The 17,370-nt window shown below is 36.0% G+C and overlaps 1 protein-coding gene and 1 long non-coding RNA gene across 4 annotated transcripts in view; one reads left to right on the top strand and one right to left on the bottom strand.

The window, feature by feature from the left end:
- On the bottom strand, positions 1-10,674 carry LOC124292770. The gene is made up of 3 exons (XR_006902683.1): positions 10,144-10,674; positions 3,398-3,513; positions 1-3,249 (listed from the first exon to the last, which is right to left on the bottom strand). It is a non-coding gene; the product is annotated as an uncharacterized LOC124292770 (long non-coding RNA).
- Positions 3,379-17,370, top strand: part of LOC107224283 (aminopeptidase N) — a 59,638-nt gene continuing 45,646 nt past the window's right edge. The window contains exon 1 of one of the 3 annotated variants that reach the window (XM_015664280.2): positions 3,379-3,499. The gene's annotated coding sequence lies outside the window, so the exon portion shown is untranslated. Of the gene's footprint in view, positions 3,500-10,001; positions 10,111-17,370 lie in introns of those variants that run through there. The other 2 variants (XM_046730629.1, XM_046730630.1) reach the window with 2 other exon arrangements.

Raw genomic sequence — 17,370 nt, 5'->3', positions numbered from 1 at the left:
TAAAGTTCGGAGGTTCTGAATATAAGCACACATCGATTTAGAATGATCTGTTCTTGATTTCGAAGAATTCTGAATTGTCTGAAGTCAGGATTGGTTCCTTGTGGTCTGAAGCTTGAATTAGTTCTGAATGGTCTGAAGTCTTAATTTGTTATATTCATGATTCTGTACTGTATCAGTTTGGTTTGAAAGGTGGGAGTCTTGGAAAGACTTCTGTTTGGTCTCTTGCTACGTCAGTGCAACACGGTTGGTCTTGAAGAGGGCAATTGGTACTGTGCTGACAAGATAGTTAGTTGCAAGAATGCATTTTTGAGTTCTGAGAATGATACTTTGTGAACTACTTATCTATTCTTTTCTCACGTTCCTTGAATTCGGTCAGTGAGGTTTATGAATTTGAGTTCCATCAATTTCGATTGTTGACCATGCGGTCTGTATGTGTAAGTTGAAATTGAAGATGCAAAGTTAAGAAATGATAATTATTATATATATACTGCATAGCGTTACACGAATGTAAGCTTGATTGCAAAATAACGAATGGTATGTTGTATGCAAATATAGTAACTGTATCTAAATCGATATGGATCTTAAGTCTGTGGTATGAGCATGTGAAGCTCTCTTATGGTAATTGCACGTCGGTAAGTTAAGGTACAGAGAAGTTAAGGTCACGCCATAATTATCGGCTGGGACGTAACAGAGAAAACCTATAGTCATACAGAGGAACGGGTTAGAATTGAGATAAAAATGTGAAAAAATTAGGGAATTGTTTTGAATTATTTAACGTTTATTTGGGGGGCGGCCTGAAAAAAAAACGTCAACACCCTCAATGAGGACCACCCTAATGAAAGGTATAAGATTGTGGTTCTGATATTTTCCATTTCGAATGCTTGTTTCAACTTAATATTGTAACTGTATTAATAGTTATCTCGACTATATAGTCAAAAATGTAAAATATCTTCTTTGGAAAAATCGTAATTCTAGTTTACAGTGAATAGAATACATAAATTGAGCATCTTACTGTTTTATTGGGAATAAATTTCTGAAGCGTGAGAGGGGAGGCTCCACTGGAATATGTTTCATTATTTACCCAGGGGGCTCAATTTGCGTCCTTGCCCTGGAACCCTTAAATGCCTAGTTATGCCCCTGTCCAGTGTCGCTACCAACCACGGAGCCTAATATATAAGGACAACAATCGACGTAGGCTGTTTGGCTTGACTTGCGGCCAGAACAGAGGGAAAAGATCATAGGTTCGAGACGTGCGCTTGTTATTGCTTGTATCACGTGATCACGACATTCCCCTCGTAAATTTGAAAAACCAGACCTTAGCAACGCTATTCTAGTGCACATTGTGAGAACTATGAACTTTTCTCAAATTGTCTACCGTTTCCAGAACATTACGATCGTTCTCCTTATATCTAATCTCCGTGATACCGCTTGTGAAAAGTTTTACCACGGGCTCGGTATACATCGCCACTACTGCTCAGCGTTGCCAACCCTCAAGAAATTTCTTTAGATCTAGAATAATTACAGTCCGTTCAGAATAAAAAGAAAAATTGTTTATTTAATAAGAAATACTGTCGTTTAAACCGGAATGTGAAGAAAGTTTGAAGGTCTCTGACGAAATCTCAAAACAGATAGCGAAATCTCTAAATATAGTCCGTAAAATCGGAACAATAAATTAAAACCAAACGCACTTATTTGACAAGCTGGTGGTCCTAAATATTAAAAAAAAAATATATTATGTGCGTAAAAGTTCCTAATATCTTTATGCTTACAATTCAGATTGTAGAATATGGATCTGTGTATGTTACCTCGTTTGGTAATTATCATTGTATATTTCTAGGAAAATCATGCATGTTATAAAGCGAAAAAATGAAACATATTATGTATTCCTGTATTTATTGATTTTTAATACCGTCAAACATCAGTGAGAAGAAGTATTTTGGCGTCATTTAAAGAAATGTTTGTCTGATAGGCTGACAACGCTGCTACCGCTGCCAATGTTACGAACAGTGGCTCAGTCCCAGTGCTGGATCAGTGCTGGTGATCATCTAGAATGATACTGTAGATCCAACGCTTGACGTCTAGATCTGGATCAGTATCGTTGATCAGCACTGGGCCAATATGACCTATCGGTAACCAGCTAGGCCAGTGCTGCCAACCCTCAATTGACTAATATTTTTAACCATCACTCTGCCAATATTGCAAGCCATCACGATGCTAGTATTGTTTTTCAGATAAAAATCGTATTTGATGATCAACGAAAATCAAAAGCTAATCGATGCATTCGCTACCGGTACCGGCCCGATTCTCGACCAACGAAGAAAAGCACTGCTTACCTCTTACGAAGGTTGAGTTATTTTCAAAAATGTATAAAAAGAATGTGCTTCTTCTTATGTAGGAATTGGTTTTATTCGGGATGAATGTCTAAAAATGTACGTATTCGGATCCTTGCCACGTGCTGTTATCTCCAACGCGAAAGCACGGCTCATTCGCGTCTGAGAATGGAGAAAATTTTTTTTTTAATGACAAATGAACAAGGTAAGAAATCACGGGTCTGGTTCACATGTGCGTAGCTTCAGCTTATTAACTTTCTTAACAATTGTACTAAGTACACATTTGCCATCATTATCCACATTAATCTAATCTCGGTAAATATCGAATTGTAAATATTGTCACATCTTCCTGAATTGGAAAAAGTTTAACGTGTCAAGCTGTATTAATATTAACAAATTAGGACCCACGAGACTTTCCATTTCCATCGTGGCACCCTCTGGAAAGTATATTCGGAATGAAAGAAGGATGCTCTCGGAAAATGAGCGTTGTACGTTAGGTTTAAGATGGCGCTCATTCGATTTTTGACTTTTCTTAGAAAAAGTGACGTAACATAGAACGCTCAACTTCGGAGTAAATCTTTCTTTCAACCCAAAAAAACTTTTTAGAGGATGCCACGTTAGAAATTTGCAAATTATTTTTTCGTGGAACACTCTATCGAGCACACTTCCATGCGATTGACCCGATTCGCCCACCTTCGTACCCTATATCCGAATGACGAGCTGCCCCAACAAACCGTATGAAGCCTAAAAAGAGATTTCGCGACGCCATAGCATAAGGTCAGTGTCTGATCACCAGCTGGAAGCATGCGTGAGTAAAACTGAAGCTGACTGATCTAGCTCGGAAATCAAAATCCCTATTATCCACTTGTCACTCGTTACTTCTCCTCGCCCACTTTCGTGTCGTAAGCCCAGTCTGAAACTGAATCGTAATGAGGTTAGTAACGTAGTACAAACGCCGGGGAGAACCCGTTACCCGGTAACCGGTTAGACGTTACAAACCCTTTGACTTGGACTGCGGTTGTCGGATAAGATATTCCTGGCGAACAGTATTGGTTTGAACTACTTACGATCTCGTTACGCGCTGATTGTGTGATCATTTCAGTTCAAGCTCAAGACTTCCTGCCAGTCTAAGGTCCGCGCTGAGGGCAGTATTACATCTGACGGTGGGGGTAAGACGAGTCACCTGCAAAGCCCAGACAATTCGATATCGAAGCGATGAAAATTTAATTTCACGTTTTGCTGGTTTAATATCGTGGTATTCGATTGTCAACTCTTTTTTAGCACTCTAACCTCGAAATTACTACTTCATCGTGATTTCTTAGTTCTAGATAAAAAATACAGATCGAAACTCGTACGGGTAGGGTTTTTTGACTCGCGTGTTACGGCACTCGTCTTCGGTTCGTACCTTAAACCTCACTTCTCGTCAAAAAGCCTCATTCGTATTTGTTACAAAATGTACTATTGTACAACGCGATCATGTTTCACACGTTTTTCCATACGTGTTTTTCGTGCGCAAAGTATCCGTTTCTACGACGCTAGAGTGAGTCTGCAAATGCGCATGCGCGAAGTACTCAAAAGACCACTTTTAAGTCCTAGAAGTTGGAAGTAGTTTTTTTTTGTACTGCGCGCATGCGCTGTCGCTTATAAATTTGACATTATGCGACCCTAACCTCAATTTCGTGCTTCGTAAAAAAACGCGTAACATACTCTTGTTATATAAAGAATCGTGTGCAGCATAGAGGTCTTTTCACCTCGCGTATTTGCAATATTCGTCTTCGGCTCACATACGACTCATGTTGCAAACTTACGCTCGACCCGACAGGACCGAATTTGCCTCCTCACACATTTATTATACTGTTCTTTTTCTCAATGGTAGTAGATACCTGAAAAATGGTCGAGGATACAGAGATTTAAAGATTATTACATCACAAGACAATAAAACTGTTACGCTTGGTAATTCTTTTAATAATGATAAAATTATACATGACTAAGGAATTCGTCGGGGAAGGTCAATTAACGACGAATTCCCCACTCATATATCTTCTCGGGTTACGAAAATCCACACGTGAAATTATACAACGAAGTGATAATATCAACTGATTAAGAATATGTTAATGAGTCCAACCGTCTGTATAGAAATCTAGGGAAAAAGGAAAAACTGTCCAAAACTGTCATGTAATATTATTTTCGCGAATGTTGGTAAACGTGAGTAAAACAACTATCCTAATAGGTATGTCACAGTAATGAATTTGAGCAAATTGAAATTCACACAAGTTAGAATACCAACAATTGGAGGAGGGGTTTTATAATTACAGTCTTGAAAATAACTGAATTCTGGTGTTTTTGATCCGATTTTGCACGGAGACTGAACATATCGGATTGAGAGGCATACGGTTATAGTTGAAGAAATGTTGTCAATGCAAAAAAAATTTATCCCTGTGAGAATAATATTATTTGCCACATAATACAATACAGCCATACAAATATGGTCAAGTTAGTATGGTCCACTATTGTAAGAGTTAGGTATTAGTGTTTCAACCATACATATAGCTACCCGAGAAATACTTGCAATAATCTTTGCTCGGAAAAATATCGCATTGCATGGTTGAATCTGCCATACCGTTGCCACTCTTCACTGTACGAGCATAAATAGATTCGTAAATATTTCATGACTGATTTTCAGACTATGCATGGTGATCTAGTCCGCGTGCAAAGTGAGTCCAGAATATGAAAAGAGGATTGAAAACATTGGATTTCAATAATTTTGAATGTTGTAATTATGAAACACTTATTGTTTGTTGTTGATATCTTAGCTTGTGCAAATTAAATTTGCCAATATATTTAGATTGATTTGAATAATATATAACAAGGATGTTGTTTAAGGTCATTTAGTACTTTTACTTTTACCGACTGACCAAATTCACCCTTTTTCTTCCTATATTGAACAAATGAAAGAGCGGAAAGGGTTCAAAAAAAGGGTAAAAAAGCTCGTTTTTCACTCGACTAGTAAAGGTAGGAGTACTACATGACCTTAATTCGTGCTCAATATCGTTGACGCATACTTTTAGAGATTTTTCGGATGAACTTCTGACCGCCGTAAAACGAATTTCGCTACACAATTTGGCACACACATTCCATTTAACTATCTAAGAATCCCCTTGAAAGGATTTTTAGCGACTCCCGACGTTTATCGAGATATTGAATTTTTCGAGTACGCTGATATATCTACATATCTCTTGTTGCACTCTCACGCTCTATTTATATACAAAATATAAATTAGGTTACGACAGTCACCTTCCGCGCTTTTCGTACGATTCAAAATATAAAGATATTAAAATATTGCGAGTTGGCAAAAATCGTTTTAAGGGGACTCTTACAGTTAGATAGTCAAATAGAATGCGTGCGCCAAATTTCATGGCGCAATTCAGTTTGCGGCTTTCAGAAGTACATCCGGTATTTCTAACAGTTTTTCTTCTTGTTCTAACTTATTATTGCACTCGTAGGCCGCATTTACCCTTGTCTTGACTATTATCTACGAAATTACACAATTGCTAATTGCAAATCACAAGAAAATATTATCTTAATACGCGACTAAGGATGTGCGCATATAGTCAAATACCTTTGCGCGATGTGCATATCAATATAAAAGTTAATGAAACGAAATAAAAAAAAAATAATGAAATCATAGCATAAAAAGTGAAACTCAAAGTAATTTTTTTAAATTTCACTAAAAGAATCTAGTCTTGACAAGTAGTAAAATTTCAAATCCTGCATTCAAACTAAGAAAGTTTAGCTATGAATAACTTTAATATTATTCGTCGTTTAAATGTCAGAATCGTATTTTCTGTCCAATTTTGAATAATCACGGCTCATTTCGTTTCTACTGAATATACTCCACAGATCGCCAGTCACATGGAAAGTAAAGCGTCCAGCAAAAATTAAAGAATGAAAATATTAGCAATAACTGATGCAATTCCTCTCCGTGATGATCGAATAGTTTTTAATATATTTGGCCCGCTCCACCAATTATTAACAAATGAACGGGACGTAAAAAAATCGATTTGTTTGAAACTTTCACATTTTGTAGTATGTACTAAGATTGAAAAGTTATCAAGATTTTCACCTTTCCGAATGTGTCATTCATTTCTGGATAACTTTTCGAAATCAATCTCAAAAACACGTTTCTCGGCAGAAGACCTCTTTTTTCACATGCCACCAAAATTTATCTTACTTTTCAATTTTTAATATGAAAGCTGATTTTTTTTCAATGAAGGACTCAAATTTTCAGAGTGTGATGGCCATAGGATCGCACGTGAAATATATTTAATTGATAAAGTTCTGTCAATAATATGTACTCTCTTTTTGGAATTCGACGTAATATTTTTGTTTCTAATTTTTAAAACTTACTCTAATAGTGCGCAATTGAAAGAAATAAAAATATTTCGTTGAATTCTAAAAAGAGAATATCATCAATAGATCTTTATGAATTCCACGTAGCTCACGTGAGAGCCTATGGCCGTCCCACTCTAAAAATTTGAGTTCCCTACTGAAAAAATCTCAGCTTTCACACGAAACCCTCAAAAGTAAGATAAATTTTGGTGGCGCATGAAAAATAGCGGTCCTCTGCCGAAAAACGTGTTTTCGAGATTGATCTCGAAAAGTTATACAAAAATGAATGACACGTTCGGAAAGGTGAGAATTTTTCACATAAGATATCTATTTCTTCATAATTTTTTTATGCCGATAACGATACGAAAACAATTCGCGTTTAAACCTCAATTAAATCAAAATGATAAATTTTGATGTGTCATTTCTCGCGAACGGTAAGTTCTAGAAAGTTCAAACTTGGTGAACTTTTCAATCTGAGTTCACACTACAAATAGTAAAAATTCCAGACAAATCGATTTTTTGACTTCGATAGATAATTAAGGATTGCCGATTAAAATCAGGGTTTCCATGTTTGAAGAACTTAAAAATTCAAAATAGCGGTGTCAATCACAATCTTACTTGGAAGTGATTTACAAAATTTTATATTGTCAGTTTTTCAAAATGATTAGAATGCACTAAAATCTGCTGTGCAATGTTTCGAATTTACTTTCATAATGCCATTCTATATTAGGGTGTCATAATGTTTTGTCTTCCCAAGATTTCTATTCAAATTGTCACCATAATTGCTGACAAATATTGAAATAGACGCTAGTTTTAACTAATTAGTGATCTAACTTTGAATATTCAATTTGCTTCGTATACTTGGGCTGCTGATTATGCACTTATTGGTAAGGTGATAAATATATTCGAATTTCTGAATTTGCTCTACTACAACATTTATCGTTTTAGTGTAAATTTATATTTTGCGAAATCGTAGAGTGATTCCTGTTTTTCAACGCTACTGCTTGAATAATAGCAACGTAATTCATCAGTTCTTTTCCATAAAAAAAAAAAAAAAAACTTTTTTTAAGCAGGAATATAATTCACTGTTTGTTTTTAGCACAGACATATTTTGAACATTTTATATCCCTATTTGTTATCAGCGATAGATATAATACAAAACCGTAAGATATATAAGAGATAATACAGTTGGCTTGCAAAAAACATGCCAATTCATTCATTATATTTTCTGAATCAGAGTTTCGGATTAACTGATTTATCTATCGATATTTTAGCCACTTGAGAAAATATGATCGGGATAATTTCGGGCTAAGTCCTTAAGTGAATAAAGTATCATTTCGACGAGATCCTCTTTTTATTGAAAAGTTTGACTGCAGAACATCGAAATTAAAAAAATCCGGCTGCAATATACGTCATGAGGTTAACTGATACTTCTAAAAACAAAAACAACGCAAATAGCCGCGAAATTAAGCTCTCAAAAATGTTCAAAATCCCCAAATATGATTCTGGGTTAAGCAATATGAAAATGGTAGCTGCCCCAGCAACTAATCAACTGATGAATTGTAGGAAAAGTGAAACCGGAAGTTTCGCGCTAAGGATACCTTTTGTATGGATTTTTTGACCTCAAAAGCTTGAGAAAATTAAATTTCACGACAATCACGTAATTTTTAAATGTGGCATTAACCACATTATAATCCGATTCACCAATACGAATTTCGAAATTTTCCGATTGTAATTAAAAATAGAAACTCACAAGACCTATCAATGTCTTTGGTTTTCGCATTAATTTTTGAAATTCTAATCCATACCACCATATAAAAGCTATGCGATTATTCGATTAGTGGAAAGACAATTAATTGAAAGAGCGAATTAGTCGATCAGTTCGTGAAAAAAACGATCGATTAATAGACTGATGAATTAGGATTAACCGCGCAGTTCTATAGGCATCATATTAGATCTACAATTTGCAATTCCAACATTCTGAAGTCAAATTCCATTCACGAGGGAAGGAGTGTTTGTTCTTTGAAGTTTTGTTTCTTTCTTAGGTTCTTCCTCAGAATCACTATCACAAGGTTGTCTTAATTTCGATCTTGATAACTGATATTTTGAAAATCAAAATCCTGCCCCCAGCGGTCGATTCTACGAATGAGTTTAATTTGTAGAAACATGGAGTCGTCTGCTTGTGAATGAGAACGGGTGCGCAGTAAATCTCAATAAATGTATAAGGTATATGCGCCCGTGCTGAGCGCGGGCCATCATTTTATTCTGGCGCTATTAAAGCTGTTCAACGGACAGTGCATCGAGTGTAACTCAATTATGCATTATATGATACTGACAATGAACCGGCTGATTGCGCGAGCAGCGTACATACATAACTACAAGATTTTATCTGCAGTACGTTCCGTTGATAATATTAACATATCTCTGCATCGTTTTCAAAATAGAATCCTTCAGTAACACTTCGAAGCGTACATTTTTGCTTGCACCTAAATTTCTTAAAACTGCGTATATAGGGGTTCCCGAGGTCGCTGATTTCAAAAATGGGGTCAGATCTGAGAAATTTTCAATATTCAAAATGGCGGATCTAATACAAGCGAATAAGATCGATTTTTATATTTTCAGTCGGCCATATTGGGTCCGTCATCTTGAATTTTGAATTTATGACGTCAGATTCGTTTTTAGCAGCCCTAAAAACCCGAGATTACCGAGTTCCACTTTTCTAGTTCCCATAACCTTCTCACAATTACATTTATTCTGTAAAAATAGGCATTTTCGACACTGCTTATTTATAGCACTCACTATATTCGCGGAATCATCGTAATCCCTCTTAAAACATCAACATTGACATCTTCGAAGTCTGATTATGCAGAAAAATAAAATAAAAAATGCGTCAGCGATATCTTAATAATTGAATATAAATCTTGAATAATCAATTAAAAAAAGGTGTTTCATATAAGAGAGACTGTGCCGCAAAGGGTTAAAACATTACTGACAGTCAAGTCCAGTTGAATATAATCATTAATCTGCTGAAAATTAAAATCTTAACAGGAAAAACAGTATAATAATTGAAATGAGTTCAAAATATTGGCTGACGCTTTAATTATTATCGATGTCCAAGAAACCGCGACAAAAGTCGGTCGCAGATGCCAGACGGCACACCTGGATAAACAAAAATATTGTCACAGATCCTATTGTTCGAATATTTTTTTCATTTCTGCAGCTGGCATGACTGAATTCGCAACCTGTCGCGTAAAAGATCAGGTTGAAAATAGCCGGCTGCACATCAACGTATTTGAAGTGGAAAAGCAGCCGAACCTAACCTAACAGTTGTGTGAAATTTTACGGGAAGATCACCGAAAGACAGCGAGAAAAATTACCGGAATCAAGTAAGGTGCTGCAAATTTATAACAATTATACTGCTCACCTTCTTCTCAGTGTTCTTCCAGTCTTACCTTTGGTAGATAATACTGAATAAGAAGCCTCGAAAGGCTGCAACAACGTCCATTTAAAGCCTCCTTCCACATTGGCACTCAACCAGTGGTAGCATAGTATATACAGTACAATGAAGGAAGATGATATCCGGTTCCGGTAACAAAATCCCACAATGCTGTAACCCAAGACTAAAAACGCCTCGCTGCCACCAGCGTAAAGTGTCGTTGTTCCAATGTCCTGTCGTGCAGAGTAAGAGGGTTATCCACGTAGCTCCGCATCCTGCTTGTATCCTGTTACCGTCTCCTTCTGTTGAACTCCTCGTCCGGCAGACTGACAATGAGGAAGCGAACAAGATCACGCCTCCATATAGGAGGTCCAAATTTGTACGTAAACAAAATTCGGTGTTCAGCATGAGCATTAGTGTGTACAATTCTGAAGCGACACTTTTCCCTCACTCCCATCTGAGAAATCGCGTTGTTCGGTAAAGTTCATAAATGCCTATTAACCTTCCGACTAACTTGTTTCGATCCGACAGAAAATACGGATTCGATTATATAAGAATTATTATACGACAATGCGTTCCATTTACTCGCGTCAACTGCATCGCGCCGGTGACATATTTCAATTATTTTAAGCTCATTTGGGGTGTGAACCGGATGAAATTAAAAAATGACCTTTTTAAAAACCACTTTAATGCACACGGGTTTCATTTTCTCGACGGCGACGGCGGCGTCGCATCGTCGCCTGGATTAACATTTAATCGTGTAATACCTTCTCAAGGCGCGCTTAGATATGCCGGATGAGCTGCTACGGGGGGCTTAATTACCTAAGGATGTAGCCAAGTTCGTTTACTCGTTCTCGTTAGTTCACGTTTACTGCGTATTTGCCGGCGCCCTACGCTCGTTACCTCCAAATGGAAATAGAAGTTCCAGCGCGTTGCTTTGCAGACCACGCGAAAAACTCATCTGATCCAGTTTTGTGCTGCCATCATTTAATATGTAAACAACCTTTCGGCCGGGCCTTGCTAGCCATCTTCAGGCTACAAGAGAAATAACAAACGCTTAACCAGACATTAGTTTTTCATGGACTATAAACATATCTGTTTGTTAACAAGATTTGTCCTTTCGTATAGTTGAGTTAAATTTATAATTACGCTTGTGATTTTATAAAAATATGTACCAGCAAGCAGGATTTTCTTCTCATTGAGGTTTGGTGTACGAAATTGAAAAAAATTCAAGTCACAAACGTTAATTAATAATTACCTCGGACAAATAAAATTACCAAAAACCACCGACTTTTGGCAAACGTATCTCATTAATCTGATCAACAAGGATCATCTTAAGTGGTTCTGTTATTAAGATTGATGGTAATCCCAGGAGCTCGAGTATCGTGGTATCATTAAATGGTAGCTTAGTTAAGGATTTATCACCAGGTAGGTAGACATGAAGAAAAATTCGTCGCAGTGTTGGTCAATGATAATTACTATCCAAATAAAAATGTAAAAATTTCGTACACACGCCATGCGGTGTAATCAAGGTAAATTCAGGTTGTGACCTACACAGACTTTGTAAACCCCACACGGAAAAAAAAATTCAGCTCGTGGAACTAAATATTAGATAGTTAGTTGTAAACAGTTCGTCGAACTAAACGTTCTGTTATTGGAAGAGCACTGCATGGTTCGTATAACTGACTGTTAGTCAGCTGTCATAGCTGTACGATGTTCAGCTCTCTCAGCTAAACAGCTTCGTTCGAAGAGCTAGACCAGAATTTTTCGGCTCCGCTCACAGCGCTTATTATTAAATAGTACAATTATATTGCTATTAGTATTATTTTTCATCATTATTATCATTATTTATTCAGTGTCATTTACATATTTGAATGGACTATTTAAACAATTATCTATCAACTGTATTTAAATCATACTCATGAAATTTGAAGGTTATGAAATATGTCAACGCACCAGAGCACAGCGCAACTTACAGCTCTTAGAGCAAAACCATTAAGCTGTGAGAGCTGAACAACTTGCAGCTATCAGAGCTGACTAATATATAGTTGCTGTAACTACAAGATAGACCGTAGAGTGCGTATAGTTACTGGAGCTGTAGAATACAGTTCGCCGAACAGAATTTTTTTTTCCGTGCAGGTTCGTTTTCTTAGTTTATAACATAAATTGTATCAATTATTAACAGATTCCAATAAATTTTCGTTCTGTGGAAGGCTCTCACTCAGGCCGAAACGTTAACAAATATAATTTGTTTACGCAAATTGACTTTCATATCCAAGAAATCAATACTGATCGATAATTATTTACAATGTCAACGACGTTTCGAATTATTATATTCGTAGAAAGCTACTATGATCTCATTCAACATATAAAAATAAAAAATACTGGAATTTTATACAAAACTGTCGATATGGGTACTTCATTTCAAATAGTTTCATAGTTGGTTCAAGATCTATGTTAGATTTGTTCGATTTCACTCTACGATGACTCATTTTATTGAAAAAACTGTTTTTTTTTTATTAATCACAGAAACGGATTTTTTTTCATTAGCGACCAATTTAATATTGCCCATTAATTGATTGCAATTAGTATCGGTATAATGCGTTAAAATTAAATATTTAACGACGCCAACATGTTTTAAAACAAAGTATTTCAGTGAATTTATAGAAAATAGTTTTGTGAATAGAATGAGCCGTCTGTGAGTAAAAACGATCAGATTTACTAACCATTTTGAAGGGATGCGAAATGAAGCGTCGGTATCTAAACGGTATTTACAATTTCAGTATATTCTATTTCTTAATAAATTTATCAGAGATTATCGGTTTTTGGTCAACTATAAAACTTCCGTATGGGGATACACGCGAGTATGCGGCTGAAAAAGCGAGTGAAATTTGAGAATTCCACAACTAATTATTTAATTCGATTACAGTTCATTTCGTATAAAAGTATGTTTATCCCTTATTCACAAATTTTTTCTCTCAGAATCAATTGATAGGAAAAATTGTTTGTTACGATAGCATCAATCATTCGCACGGTGATGTATTTCGGGGTGCCCAAGTATTCTTGTATAATTAACTCTTTTTTCCACGGCGCTTTTATTTATTTGTCATGTTTATTTGTGAAATAAATTTTAAAAATCCGAACAAATAGTTGCCTTTTAATTTCAAATGGTCGTAATTTTGTTGAAAACATTTAGTATTATGGCAAGGACCATGAAGTATCCGAGAATACTATTTTCGAAATCGAAATAAATAGTTTGAGACGTTTTCGAGATATCTGGGCACCGCAAAACACATCACCGAGAAAAATGGCCGACGTTATTCTCAATAACCATACTTCCTATTAATAATGCTTGAAAAAAAACCTGTAAATGTAGATCAATCCTCGTACTTTTAAATATAACAAACTCCAATCGGATTGAAAAATTCATTATCCGAATTTGTTACATACCCAAAATTTACCCACTTCCTCAGCCTATGTGCACTACTTTGGTCAGACGTAAACTCGAAAATGTGGCTCATGATATTTTATTAGATAGTTGCGACGAATTGACCACTTTCAGTAGTGGCTCTTTTGTCAGGTGGTTCTTCCATGGACCTAAATTCATAGATTACTTTTCTTACCGATGCTATATTCCACCTGTATAAATTACAAGTACTCGATAGGTGATTGAAATTTGCTAAGCTCTCCAACATAGTACATTGGTAATCTTAAGCCTTATAAATACTGTACTGACAAACTCATTGGTTACCCATACGATTCATTTTTAGTGGTCACTTGAGTAATCCATCAAATGTGGGAAGATTTCATACAATTCGATGGAAAAGTCCGATTTCGAAGAAATTATACCCAATTCGAATCCTTGAGGTGCTCATAAAAAAAACCTTGACTACAGGATAAAATGGTAAGACCACGTTTTAAAAGTTTTCAAATAATTCTGAACTCTAGTTATCGTTATGATTTCTTCAGAATTCACAGAAGATTTTAGACATAATAAACCGCAGTGATTTTGATTGAAGGAACCATCTCATTCCTGCAAGAAATCATTGCGGCGAATTGTGCCAATCAGACTAGCGGTACCGCGGCAGCTGTATCATCAGAACCGAGTGAGTTGAAATTCTTACCTAGGGTTGTGATTTTATTCGACCCTTCAGCATTAATTACTTCTTTCATTTTCTCGGTTAACAAACTCGTTAAAACTAATGCCTTCGTCAATCGTAACGGTGCCTAGAAAAAGAACCCCAACCCTTGGAAATCGATACCTTGTTATAATGTTGCAGTATCGCTCACTGGCTCATTTCACAATGTTCGACAGATATTCAGTTGGTTTGCCAACTGACGGCTAACCTTCTCCATCGCTCCTGACTTGAGCATTCCTTTAACCCTAATATCGATTTTTTGTGAATTTAGAGAATTTTTCAACATATTTCTTCGCGGTTTTTGTTATTTGTGATTTGTGTATACTAATAGGTTTTCAATACACGAGAGTAATTATTGCGATGTAATATAAAGTATCATTGTTAGAAACAAATTGATCGAAAGAAATCGGGAAAATTGACGGAATAATTCATTTCAGAGAAAGTCACCCTCCAACACATATACTTGTTTTACATAAATTAAAAGTTTTTGGGGTCGCTGATTACGATCCTGAAATCAGATTTTGAAAATTCAGTCTGGCGAATCCAATAACCGACCCCAAAAACCCACGCATAGAGTTTTTGACGGTATTCGATCAAATTTGAAATTTATGTCGACCAGACTAAATATGCCATCTTGAATTTTTGAATACGATTTCAGATTCATCATCAGCGACCCCAAAAACCACAGAATACTGTCTTGTTATTAAAGTTGACTAAACATAATAATGTCCCTGAAAAGTTTGAAACAGAAAAACGGATCATTCACAATCGAAGTACATTGGAGCTTATACTCGTATATAAGTTATTGAAGATAGAAAATATAGGCAACAGTAACCATACTGATAGGAAGTATGACGCAACGATGACTTCACTGGCGGACTCTCTATGGTTTCTGCAAGCTATAATTATAAAGTTGTCATTGCGGTTTCCTGCCAGCATATCAGATTCCTCATTTAATGTTACGTAGAATAATGCGACGGTCTTTTCACGACGATTTAATTCTTTAGGACTGATTTTCAATATTTCGCACAAATGAAATGTAAGTCCGTAAAAATTTTAATCCTGATCAGAGCCATGAAGGGTATCATGCACAAGGCTTGAATTTAGTAATACTTGTGTGCAAAAAAGTATCCTACTATTGTCCAACCCGGACTTAAGATGAGATAGGCAATTCTGAAAGACGTGAAAGCAATTCAACTCACTCGTGTCAAGCCTAATAAATATTGGATTATTCTTGAAGTTCAAGGCTGACTTGCCAAAATTGAATCAACGCGTCAACTAACCATAATATATACTCTCCCCCAACTCTTAGCGCGTAGTGTGAAGATAAATTTGGAAGCATCTAAACCTGGTCTGCAGAGTAACAAACCGTTAAGGTTAACGGTTATAAATATTTAACGGACTCGTCTCCATATACAACCACATGAGATGGCTGCTCTTCGCAAGTTCTGCGAGAATGTTATCACGACAATTACAGTGGTGCTGCTTACTAAATTTACTAAAAATAAACGACATTCGCTCTTAGACGGAGGTGGAAAAACTTCTCGACACTTCAAGACTGGTATAACTGGTTAGAGAGTTGCAGTAACCGAGCAAAATGCATATGTGACCTGAAAATCTCGTACAAGGATAATAATGCTTTTGGCATACCTCTTCGATGTTCCTTCCACATATTGTTTTCTTTTCATACGAAGAGAAATACTAGCAATAATATTCTTAGGCGAGGAATAACATAATGCTGATGAGGCCAGCAGAGGTAGGTGTGCAAAGTTTATCTTTGTACAGTTTTATTGGTTGTATTTCTGATATTACACGGAGGGAAAGAAATTCTTGAACCAACAAAACAGATTGCATTGGAGTCTATTTGCTTCAATCTAGTGTCCCTTGTTTGTTACAAATACGATGATTTCACTTCAACAATTTTGATTTAGTTAGTTTGTCAAAATGATTTAGTCAAGCCTTGATTCTACAAAAGCCTTTCTTGTCACGATTGAGGGAATTATTGATTCGAGTGAATCTTTCAACCTGTTTCCGAAATTGAGTCAACTGAATATCTGTTCATTTGAAGTTTATGTATTGTTCCTCTAAGTCGCGTGTTCGTTGACAGAAACGATTAGGTACTTCAAATAAAATAAGTACATGAATCGAGCCAACAAAAACTGTACATCGATTGAACGGCATACTTTGTTGATCTAACTTGTTTGGCGTAACTGGTTGAATCAGGTGCAATAGATTGTTCACGAGGTAAAAGAAACACCCCATGTTTTGAAACAAGTAGAGAATGTATTCGTGGTAAACATCGGTATACTAGTATTTTAAACGGCCACTAGGCGGTAAATGTTCTCGCTACCGAGTTACAAGACCGAGTAGTCGGCTAGGAGTTCAGATACGGAGACGAAAGATAAATTTGTCATCAGACCTACTGCAAACGAAGAAAGCATAATAATACCAAGTTCCGTGTAATCGAAATTAGTATTGACTACAAGTAAACAAAAACCGTTAACAAACGTATATTTAAATATGAAATTTTAATTGAGCCAAATATCATCTGTTAACTGTCAACAAATGTTTATCGATCATTACTTGGCTCAACTTAGGTTTGATAATAATAATGAAACATATAGTTAGCCATATCCAAGTATAAATTTGTTGACAGCGGATAAACTCTTTTATGAGTGTACGACAATCAGTTTTCGGATTTTACCCATTCAACCTTGAGTAAGTCCGACAAAATTTTGATTCGATAGAATTATAAATGACATGATTCGAAGAATGCGTTTTATGCGGTTTAATAACTCTAATGTTCAATCACTTTACGGTGCGTTCAATAAAATTTTTAGTCATTCCAATCACAGATTTTCTTTATACAAATACACTTATTTTCAAGAAGCTTATACAACAAAGAAATATTAATTCGTGGATTAGTCATCGGTTCACGTGGCAGAAATCTGTTTGGCATTTTTCGAGTATATTGAAACTCCAGGTGGTATGCGGATAACTGTATAATATGCATAACGGAATGAACTGAAACCAGTGTAATACGTACATGCATTTGAACAAGATGTACAGTATTACT

Source organism: Neodiprion lecontei, chromosome 2 (assembly GCF_021901455.1).
Source record: "Neodiprion lecontei isolate iyNeoLeco1 chromosome 2, iyNeoLeco1.1, whole genome shotgun sequence".
NCBI lineage: Eukaryota > Metazoa > Arthropoda > Insecta > Hymenoptera > Diprionidae > Neodiprion > Neodiprion lecontei.
This window is presented reverse-complemented; position numbering and strand designations above follow the sequence as displayed.